The sequence below is a fragment of the Aythya ferina genome (assembly GCF_964211825.1).
Source record: "Aythya ferina genome assembly, contig: HAP1_SCAFFOLD_323, whole genome shotgun sequence".
NCBI lineage: Eukaryota > Metazoa > Chordata > Aves > Anseriformes > Anatidae > Aythya > Aythya ferina.
In genome coordinates, this window is record NW_028181235.1 from 47,204 (window position 1) to 57,748 (window position 10,545).

General features: G+C 39.6%; 1 long non-coding RNA gene and 1 pseudogene across 2 annotated transcripts; both read right to left on the reverse strand.

The window, feature by feature from the left end:
- Window positions 1–564: 564 nt before the first annotated feature.
- LOC311429093 lies at window positions 565–3,644 on the reverse strand. The gene is made up of 3 exons (XR_014688098.1): window positions 3,560–3,644; window positions 1,850–2,054; window positions 565–703 (listed from the first exon to the last, which is right to left on the reverse strand). It is a non-coding gene; the product is annotated as an uncharacterized lncRNA (long non-coding RNA).
- A 424-nt stretch (window positions 3,645–4,068) lies between these two features.
- LOC311429091 (ATPase family AAA domain-containing protein 2-like) lies at window positions 4,069–9,418 on the reverse strand (annotated as a pseudogene). The gene is made up of 5 exons: window positions 9,316–9,418; window positions 8,714–8,873; window positions 7,759–7,849; window positions 7,017–7,331; window positions 4,069–4,082 (listed from the first exon to the last, which is right to left on the reverse strand). The product of its transcript is annotated as an ATPase family AAA domain-containing protein 2-like (transcript).
- Between the last annotated feature and the right edge of the window lie 1,127 nt (window positions 9,419–10,545).

A 10,545-nucleotide genomic window follows, 5' to 3' on the forward strand; every position in this document is an offset into this window, starting at 1 on the left:
GCAAGAAAGAATAGATACCAAAGATCTTCGTCGTGCATTTTCAGTTACAAATGCAGAGACAAGTCTTCAAATCCTTAGCGTTAAAGCACGTACCTCTTTTCTCACGAGATTCTTTAATTTGTTCACAAAGTCGTCCAAACTCTGTATCCGTTTCGTTCCTCACCATTGAATATGCAGTGTCTTGCAAAACATAGGCGCTGTGACGATCTGAAATTTTACAGACTTTAACTGAATGTTGTCTACCAACCAATGAAACTGTTTTGATCACAGAAAAAAATTGCTTTCTTCATAGGTTGGTTCCGAAAGGTTCTCTCAGTGAATATTTTCAGCATAACAACATCGAAGTTAATTAAAACAAAAGCACTAGTTCCTTGGGAACACTTATATCACAATTCCATGCCCAAGTAGCAAAATGATAAAATATTTACAGTCTGGACGTCCAAAATCATCTAATCCATCCGAAGTCTATTGTCCGCACACAGCATTTCTCCATCTATACATTTGACAGATTTTTTAAACTAGGGCTAAAAAGCACATCCTCACCTGTAGATCTTTGATCCGGGTAGTACTCTAAGGCATTGTTACAGATTAGATCGATGTCCTTCAGCTAGTCTCCTGCAGCGAGGTACTGGCACGAGTCAATTTGAGTCAGAACTGTTGAAAGATCCATCGGCTCTTTAATCCTTGTGGCATAGTCAGGTACCTGCAGATCAAATACAAGCATTCAGAGGTTTTCATAACCTTGCACACTGTCTACCAAAATTATTCTGAAAACTTTAAATAAACGACTTCCTAAAAACCCTGAACATTTGCGATGCATCAGAAGTTGCTGAAATTAACCAGTTTGCTTCTCAAAAATGGAAGGGCTCTTTCATTTTTCATTAGAGCGGCTAGGAGAGGACAACAAGAAGTAGGGAGGTCAGAAGCACATGCATGGTAGAGAAGAAACACTGAGGGTGGGAGATTCATTTCACTTTGCTTCAGAAAATCACAACAGTGAAAGCTGAGCAAGCCATCCGGCATTCTCTTCGTTGTCGACATTGAGGAAAAGGTGCATGAATTGCACCTGTGAAGCACCTATTGCAGGCATCTACTTTAGAATGAGATAACTGGGCCCTGAGGTGCTCATTTCTTCCCTCAGACCAGAAGAGGAGACTAATGACCAGTTCAGATGAGGACATATGTATCTGTCTAGATTTTTCACAGCTCAAGAACCTAGGAGAAAAGGGGAAGAAAAGCCAGTGAATGCCCACAAGAAGAGGACTTTGCTGATCCGCAGGTATATTCAAGTTACATCTGTCTTTGAAATATACGCCCCTAGTTTAGGCTTATCTCATAAATTAAGGAGAAAAAGGCATCTAAGCAGCCAATTGGAGGAAAAAGAAAACACACTGCACTTATGGTTGATTCCTATTGAGGAGTTCCAGATGAAACAGAGAACAGGATCTCAAAACTTATTTTTACAAACTGCTGCTCTTATTCCTGTTCCCACAGGAACTGACAGTCCAATAAAGGGCTTCAGACTTCATTAAAGTAGTCCTGTAAATACTGTTTGTAATTATAAGGAAAGATCTCTGTGCTTTTCAGTGCTGTGACACGCCTACATATCAAAGCCTTTTCACGAGCAAACTGTGTTGGCATTTGGACTGGCTTTTTAGAATGAAACCAGGGCTTTCAGCGAATAATCCCGTAAGAGACATTTGAGAGTCAGCAGAAGTAAAAGCACTGCCTCTGCTTCTTGCAAAATCCTTACAGTGCAGCCCTAAAAACAAAGTTGAACCTCACCCAAAACGCTGAGAAATACGAACACTGAGAAGTTACAGACACACACAGATCAGCACTACTTTACCTTCTGTGGGTCAACGGGCTTTGCAAATTCCCTGAAACGTCTGTCAGTGGCAAGTCTGTGAGTAACGTCCCTCAAGAAAATTCTAAGGTCACGCAAGGTATCCTCCTCTTCCTCCTCCAACATCCCTACTTTTGTGGGGATCATTCTTGTGGCTTCTGAGGCTCAGCTGGTGGTGCTACAGGCACGACTTCCAATGTCCAATCAACTTCAATTAATCAGGAAAAATTAGCCAATTTACAGTACTCAAATACAAGCATATGACAAATTACTGACAGAAAATGACCACCAAAGCAAAGCCCAACGAGCTAGTAACTTCGATAGGAAAGTTTTAGATGTACTTCTCATATCCTCCTCACCTCGTTTCTTTACAGGAGGCTTAGCCACTTCATTTAGAATTAGGTCCTCAAAAAAAGATGCTCTCTCTGCCCTACCAGGCAACTCAATATTGCACACTTCTCCAAATTCCTTATTAAATAATTTTTGGATCTAAAGCAGAAGGACGAGAGACATTTCAGATTTAAGGCCACAAAAAACTCATCTTCTATTCCAAAAAGACGAGTACCTTTTCAAATTAATAATAACCTGAAGAACACAAACTGAAAAAAGTTATCTTCCTGGCCTTAAAAGGCTACATTTTCAAAGGCTGGCACAGCAAATTCAAATATCACCTTTAAGAATCACCTATAGAATTAATGCTCGCTGAAGGGATTGTACGCTACACTGATAAAGTAATGGCTTTCACCACATCCAACAGCGCCTCCTTTGTATTTACTTGCCTTGCTGCAGCCTTTACTTAGAACCTTTATGGCTATCGAGGGAAGAGAAAGGCTTCAGCAGACAAGTGAGGGCTTTTTGCTGAGTTTTTATTTCTCTCCCAAAAGGTGTCTGAAGTAGCTAGTACCTCTACGTCTTCCTCCATTTTCAAGTTCTAGTATTAAAAGGTAGGTAAGGAATTTCACTACTTATTTTAGAAGGAATTTACAGCCTGTACAAAAACTTCTGTGGGAACTCAAGCACTTTCAAAGCAGTTGATAATAAACACGTCTAGGTAAGACCCGTTCTCTTCCCCCAATGACTGAGACCAAATCATCAGAATGACAACAGCGTGGTCCTGTTTTGGGCACCTTCCCTTAATGTAAACTCTCAGAAGTCAATGAAGTTCTGCACGTACTTTTACTACAGTTTATTTAGGAATACAACTAGAATTCGATTCCAAAGTTACTTTAGCAGAAATTGGAACTCAGCTTTCCAGCTTGGAAAGCTTTGGCCTATATGAAGAAAGAAACTGATTTATTTATTTATTTTTTTTAATCAAAGTGTTTCAATTCTCTACTAAATCGCATTATTAGCAGTTTACCCAACATAGCATGGAATGGCAGACTGTCAGAAGAAATCTCTTCAGTAAGAACATCCTCTTGTCATTTCAAGCACTTCATATTCTTGACTGAACCACTTTGTAGCCACCAGAATTATTGTATTAATTTATTATTTGCATGTGTGAGAAGGGGGTGAAAGTCACTTGCTTGACTCAGAAAAAACCTGAAGCAGATGCTTTCACAGTATTCTTTTTCTCTAAGCAAATTTTAAGTGATTTGTTAGGGTGCCTGAGTAATAACAGCATGCATTTAAGAAAGCACAGCATTTTGATGCTGAAAGCATATATAAATTACAAGACACTGAAGAAATAGTAAGAAAAGTATTGACAAATACCTCTTCTGGGAGATCTGAGTGACGTACATCAGACGTAGCAAGCAGCAAAACTGGCGAAAATGCTGGAATGTTACGTAGTAGAGTTAGAAAAGTAAGTTTCAAGGCAGGTCCAGAGTTGTCCCACCATAAATGGATATCTGGGACATAAATTGTGCTTGGTGCTGTCTTCTGAGCATTTCGGATCAGCTAGTGAAAAGGAAAGCTTGCGTAAGAAAACTAAAACACGTACAAGAACCTCTTAATACATAGCTACATAGCCATCTGACTGCCCCATGAAATGAAACTGCGTGAACAGAGTGGCAAGCATCCTTTCACATAAGGAATTTCTCTGTGCACCCTTTCAGATTATCAGTACTCGGAGAACTCTAGTCAGAAGATGGGAAGGATATATTCAGGCAGTGGCTAGACACTGTAGCTATATGGCCACAGCCACAATCATCGCATAACAAAGAAAGGAAATGTCCCTCTTAAGGGACACATCAGTATTCAGTCGTGTAACATGTCTGTCCTTACTTGTATGGCTCTCAAATGTTTCCACGAAAAGTAAAAATATTTTAAGGTAGTGATGCCAAACAAGAAAATGGATTTCCTGCCTAAAAGTAAAAACACCAAATCTGTTCATTTTTTCTAGTTAAAACCACATCACCGTGCAAATGAAGTGTTTTCTGAATGTTAATGCTTTTATTGCACATACTGCAACAGCACAAGTTGTGTACGTCCGTGCGAAAACAAAATAAACAGAAGCCCCAAACCTCGGTTGCCTTACTAATATAATTTAGAAGAAGGCTACAAAAAGTAGCCGACATGCAGTCTGATACAGAGCCATCTACTGGGAGCACACAGTCTTAGGAGGCAATGAGAACTACTTTCTGGATCCCAGTGACATGAGCAGCATTTCTTTCCACAAAGAGATGTTCATTAGCAACACCGTCCAGCTTCCTGAGCTGCTAGCAACAGCCTCACTGTAAAACTGGGTATGGAAAATGTCGACATGTACAACATCCAGATTGTTTGTGGTGCTGTCTAAAACAAAAGGGGATTTTCAGACAGAAGCAAACATCCCAGCACATTAAAACAAGGCCACCTCCATTACCAATGAATTTTGTTCACCTTACTTGCAACTCCATTGATCCTTTACATACAGTCAGTGAATCCGATGAGAAGAAAAAGAAAAAAGGTACCTGTCCGCAGATTTCTTCTGGCGATGCAACGTTTGTAAGCAGAACAGAAAGGTCCAGGGTGTGAACGGGAAACTTCTCCAAAGCATGCAACACCGCGGGTGCCACGTAAGAAACCTGGCTGTACCCTTCTTTTCCTACTATTAGCAGACGGGGCTGGCATGATGTTGGTTCACAGAAAGCACTCCTAGAACAGGAGTTAAGAAAACAAGTTTATAAATGAGGTGCTGAATAGACACACAGATGTTCCAAGTAATTTTCCTATAGACTTTCTCTTCCCTCCCCAAATAATCCAAATGGCAGCGGTACATTAAATACATGTAAGATTTCCAGTTAAGTTATTCAGTCATTCCAATTGTTTCACCTTCTTCCCTTGTGTTTCCTATTCTTTACTAAACCAAGACTGCAAATTAATATCCCTGCAATCTTGCTTTACTTTATTATAAATTTATTATTTATTATATATTTATTATTTACTTTATTATAAATTTATTTTTATTTAAAAATAAATTGGTGAGGAGCATTTGTTTCCCCACTACAATCAGGCTGTACCTTTGCTGGCTTAAATCAAAGATGCTAGAGACTTAGCCTTGCTCTAAAGCACAGAAAATCTTCTGGACAGCACAGCAATAGAAACTGAGAAAAATAACTGATCCAGCTGTGACAACATGATCTAACTTTCCAACTGTGGGCTTGCATGACTTCCATACTAAAATATCACAAGATTAACACAACTTGGTGGCTTAACAAATAAAGACACCATTCAATTTTTTCTCAAGGTGTTTTAACAAGCCCTTTCTCGGTTTTCTTTCTGCTACATAATTCACTACTGGTTTAACAATCCTGGAAAACAGAAGGGCAAAAGGTGGCAACACAAACCCATAAAGCTGGGGTATTTTTAGCTAAAAGGACAGACAGCACATTTATGTGGTCTTGAGTCTTTCAAAGAATGCCATGGATTAAGTCAACGTGTTCTGGTAGTCTACGGATCACTTTGGCTTACGAAGAGAAGCCTGGGCTTTTCAATTTGGTCATTCAGAGCAACTTCATTACAACTTTAGTCCCTCCACCCTTTCTTCTTGTGAATACCAAGCACCCCTTCAACACACAAACTTGATGTTGCCCCTTCGTCTACCACCCCTCGCACTTTTAACAGCTGGAACTGTTTACAAAGACTCAGCAGACCTGAGAATTTAAACGTAACAGGGATCTATCTTTCTTTACCTGCTGAAACAGAGGCATTTTTTCTCTGGTCCGTTAGGCATTCCATCTTTTAATTCATCTCCAGAAACCAAGGATGCAACGTCATCACTGTCAAACATATCATCTTGTAAAATAGGATTGAAATGCTCTGAAAGGCAAAAGAGGTTTGTTAACTTTCCTGAATAGCCTTGGTCTCTTTCTCTTCCATTAATACAGCTTCTAAATCAGTGCCAAAACCCTTTCTTCATTTGAGAGCACACACTGAAAGCTATTTCCTAGAGTTCAGCCCACCACAGATCTAAGGAGATGGCACAAGGCCCTACAAAGCTGTACTAAGTCCCACTGATGTGTACGTGTAAGGTACGCTACTCTTGGTGATTTTTTTCTCCCCCTTAGAATAAAGAAGATTACGAACAATTTCTGCAGTTGCTAAATAGCTAAAATAAAACAAAAACAAACAAGACCATTTCTTTCTGGAGGAGGTTCCCACAATGAAAGCACGGGGATAAAGGATGTGATGGCCACAGAATTCCATTCATCTAGTAAATATCAATGCTAATTGATCTCACGTGTATAGTACGATCCACAAACATTTAAATTAGGAGACTGGTTAAAAATGATGATAGCTAAAACAATATTTAGCTTAGACCAGTTATACTTGTATCCTGGTCCTGACATTCTTCAGAAAGGAATTAGAAACATTGACCTAGAAATGCTTCCCCTCCAAAGATCTGAGTTTTGATTTTTTAAAGAAAAATAGGTGCCTTATACTTCAAACCTCAAGTCAACCTCTACAAATGCTAATTATCTTAGCTGCCGTCAGAAGCAGGATGCTTCAGTAGAGAACGCATCATCCTTTACTGTGTATTGAGTCATTCAGAGCTTCCATTTGGCATTTCAGTTTCAAATCCACAATAAAACCTATGCGTTGTATTCCAGACTTGCCCAAAAAAAAGACATGCACATGGAAATAATAAAATTCTACCACCATTATGTCTGAAAGGTTTAAGTTGATTGCACAAACCGCAAGTTTTTGCTTTAGCAGAATTATAAAGAAGTGGATGCTGTGGTTATACCTTGCTGTCGGTCCTTCTTTAGCGCAAGCTGTGCATGCGGGAAGATCTTCTGCACAACTTGTAAAATATTCTCTACTGATCTTTGAAAAAGTGGCTTGAAAATGGGTGATAGTGCTTATACGGGTGAAGCCTTGATCCGGTTTGAAGCTGGAACAACCTTCTTCATAGCCATGAAAAAGTCCTTTGCTTTTATTTTAATAGAATTAACGTCTAGTAGCAACTTCTCCCTACTTGCATAAATCTGAGGATAGCATCGGCGTAGAGAGCACAGCGCAGCTTCAGTACATAAAGATTTGATATCTGCACCACAGTATCCTAACAAACAAAAATCAAACGTTACATCGGTCAAGGCCCAGGTTTACAACATGCAACATTTAAAGAATTTGTAATGCCAAAACCAAACAGCTTAACAGGGAATTCAAAGTGCTACCGCTCTGCAGGGAAGTTTCATGTTGCTCACTGCCTGATATCCTGCGCTTATGCAGCTGAAGCAGACTCCTCATCAAAAACTATACTCTCGAGGAAGATGCCCCAGAACCATTTAATGTTCTCAGACAACAAGAGGAACGATAACAAAGAGTAAATAGATGAAAGCATCTCACTCAGATTGCTATGAAGGTGTGCCAGCTGCCTCGTTGACTAGTTGTGCAGCAAGGCACAAGAGCATGGGTACTGCCTGGTACAAGCTAAGGTTCTTTACAACTTGGTCACAAGCAAGAATCCGTTTCTGTTTCAGTCTTACCAATGCATTTCTCAGCTAGTTCATCATGCAACATGTCCGGTGGCTGAGGGGTCCAGTCACAAGTATGAATCTTGAAAATTTCTTTTCTAGCCTGGAAGCAAAATCATTGCATTTTAGCTTGTCCCAAGTTTTCCTTAAAAATACCAACAAGAAACAAACAAACCAAAAGGCAAACAAACAGACAAAAAAAAAACAGTCCTCCCTCAAAACCCCTCATCTATTAATACACTTTTCTTACTTGCTCAACTTTCAAGTATTTTACAGTTATTTAATATACACTCTGCATTTTCAACCAGGAAATTGAATATTTCTTATTTGTTATACTGAACTTTTTATAGGAACCTACAATGAAAGAAAAGGCATTTATAGCTTCAATAACAAGTTTCCAAACTACGAGACCTAAGGACCCAGAGGAAAATACTGTAATGAAAAATTTATCCAGAAACATTTCTTTGCTGTCCAAAAAACTTCTCTAAAACTTAGCAAGCTTTCATTGGGACAGTCTCATTACTTCATCACATTTGCTTTCCAGTCAGTAAATTCACAGAAAGCACTTCTGGCACAATGCTTCCAATTGCTACAATTACTATAAAGAAGAAAAGAATTATGACTCAAACTACTACCACTGATCCGGGGCACAATCAAATGCAAACACGTCCCCTGTTCACTCATAAGTGAAGGATTGAGACCAAAAACACAACTTCATGATGAAAGCGCCCAAGTGGACTAAATAATTAAGCAAACAGGTACAACTTTGGGAATGAAAGGTTTGATTATAGAACTAACTACTTGGTGGTATCATCCTGACCATATATATCCAGTACTAGATTTGCCCTCCATGGAACAACGCAGTGTCTCCACGTGTCACTCTTTTGTTCAAGTTGTCAATTATTTTTTTTTTCCTATAAAGTTGGACTTTGCCATGGTAGCACTAACGTTGAATTTAAGTTCTCACCTCTTAATTTGGCAAGTTGAAGAGGAAGTGTCTGCCAAAGCGTCCTGGTCTTCGTAAAGCAGGATCTATAGAATCCAGTCTGTTGGTAGCTCCGATTACCACGATCTCCCCTCTGTTATCTATGCCATCCATAAGCGTCTGAAGAGTTGCAACAATGGAACTAATAGAAAAATATAATTTTTACTTACTGGTTCAGTAAATTTTGTTACATTCCACATGACTTTTTTGATGCCGGAATAACCTTCTTCCTAGTGGTCATTCAAAACTGGGAAAAAAATAGTCTACCAAGTCGGGGTTTTTTTGATTTGATAATCAATCTGCAGACTGTTAAGTCATCAAGCACTTCAAGACTGTTTGAAATAATCTCTACGTTAATATAAAAGGAGTACTGCACACTTCTGCTCAGGAAGAAAATCACGGAAAATGTCAACTTTGATTTTAGATGTTGAATTTGTTGCAGTGAGATCTTCCTCATCGCACGATTCTATTTGGATTTAAACCATATTATCTATGGAGAGACCAAGATTAGGACAAGAACAGCACAGAGTTCAGCATGAAGCCAATCAGGAGCTCAAGTTTGTATTCTTTGTATTCAACTTTACCCTTCTCTTGCTGGAAGGACCTGCTTTTTGACTCTCCTTCTCTTCACTAGGAGCATGTTCCCTCTTGCATTCGTAATGCTCTTTCTCAGTGGTTTTAGTCTTGTCCTTTGTATCTTGGCATCTCTCTGTAACAGCTGAGGAGGAAAGGTTTTTAGAGCTACATTCAGTGTCAGACTCGAGAGAGGAAGTATGCCGCAATTTCTCACCAGGCTCACAAGACTCTTTGCCGGACAAAACGGTTTCTTTTGAAATGAGGTCACGTTCTTTTGATCTTCTTGCTTTCTCCTTGTCTCCACGGTCATCACATTGGTACTGGGCGAGGTATTCAACATTCCCAGGAGATTTCGGAGGGTCCACGACACTGCACAAAATAAAATCACATTTCTCACTTCTGCTGAAGGACATGAATATTAAGAGTAAAACCTTCCAACGTCGAACAAACAAACAAAAACCTCTGAACTACAGGAACCCTCGCAAAGATATGCCATTTAGAAACCTCTCCTGTGATTAGGACACCTTCTTCAGCTCCCAGAGAAAGTGCTTTTTCCCCTCTTGCTTCTGAAGCCATTGCACTAAAAAAGCAAACGCATCTGTCTCCCTCCACATGCTGCTCTGAATAAGAGCCAGAATATTCAAAGCCACTCTATTTGTTCTCCCCACATAGCCGAAAAAACACCAGTTGAAAGAGTTTTCTACCTCTCTCCACGAATTTACATCCACATATCCTATGACTGCAAAAATAGAAGGCGGGGCTCAGGAGAAACAGCCAGTGCTGGAAATGAAAAAAAGCAGCTTGTTTCTTCAGAGTCTTAAGCCTATGCTACTAGGAACAAAACAAAACAAAACAAAACAAGAGGAGAGGAGAACAACAGCGGGAAATTTACCTATTCTCCAGGTGTTCAATTGCAAAGCCTCCTCTGGAGGATCAACAGTTGTGAATTCAGTGTGCTTAGGAGAAATCAGATCTACATCTGAACCACAACTATTTCAGTAGTATCACGAACTTCTGTTACTCTGAAGAAGCAGTCAGCACCGTTTCTATGTTAGGAAAGAGCTGAACAGAGTCTGTTATTCACATCAAGTAGTCAGGCAGGTTTCTTTAGGAAGGCTGGGTTTCACTAGAACATTACTAGCCTGTAAGCCTCATGGCATCACCTTCCATCTTGACTGCTGAACCTCCTTGCTCCCTACTATCTTCTTTGCCAAGATACAGCTGTCCACATTTACTTT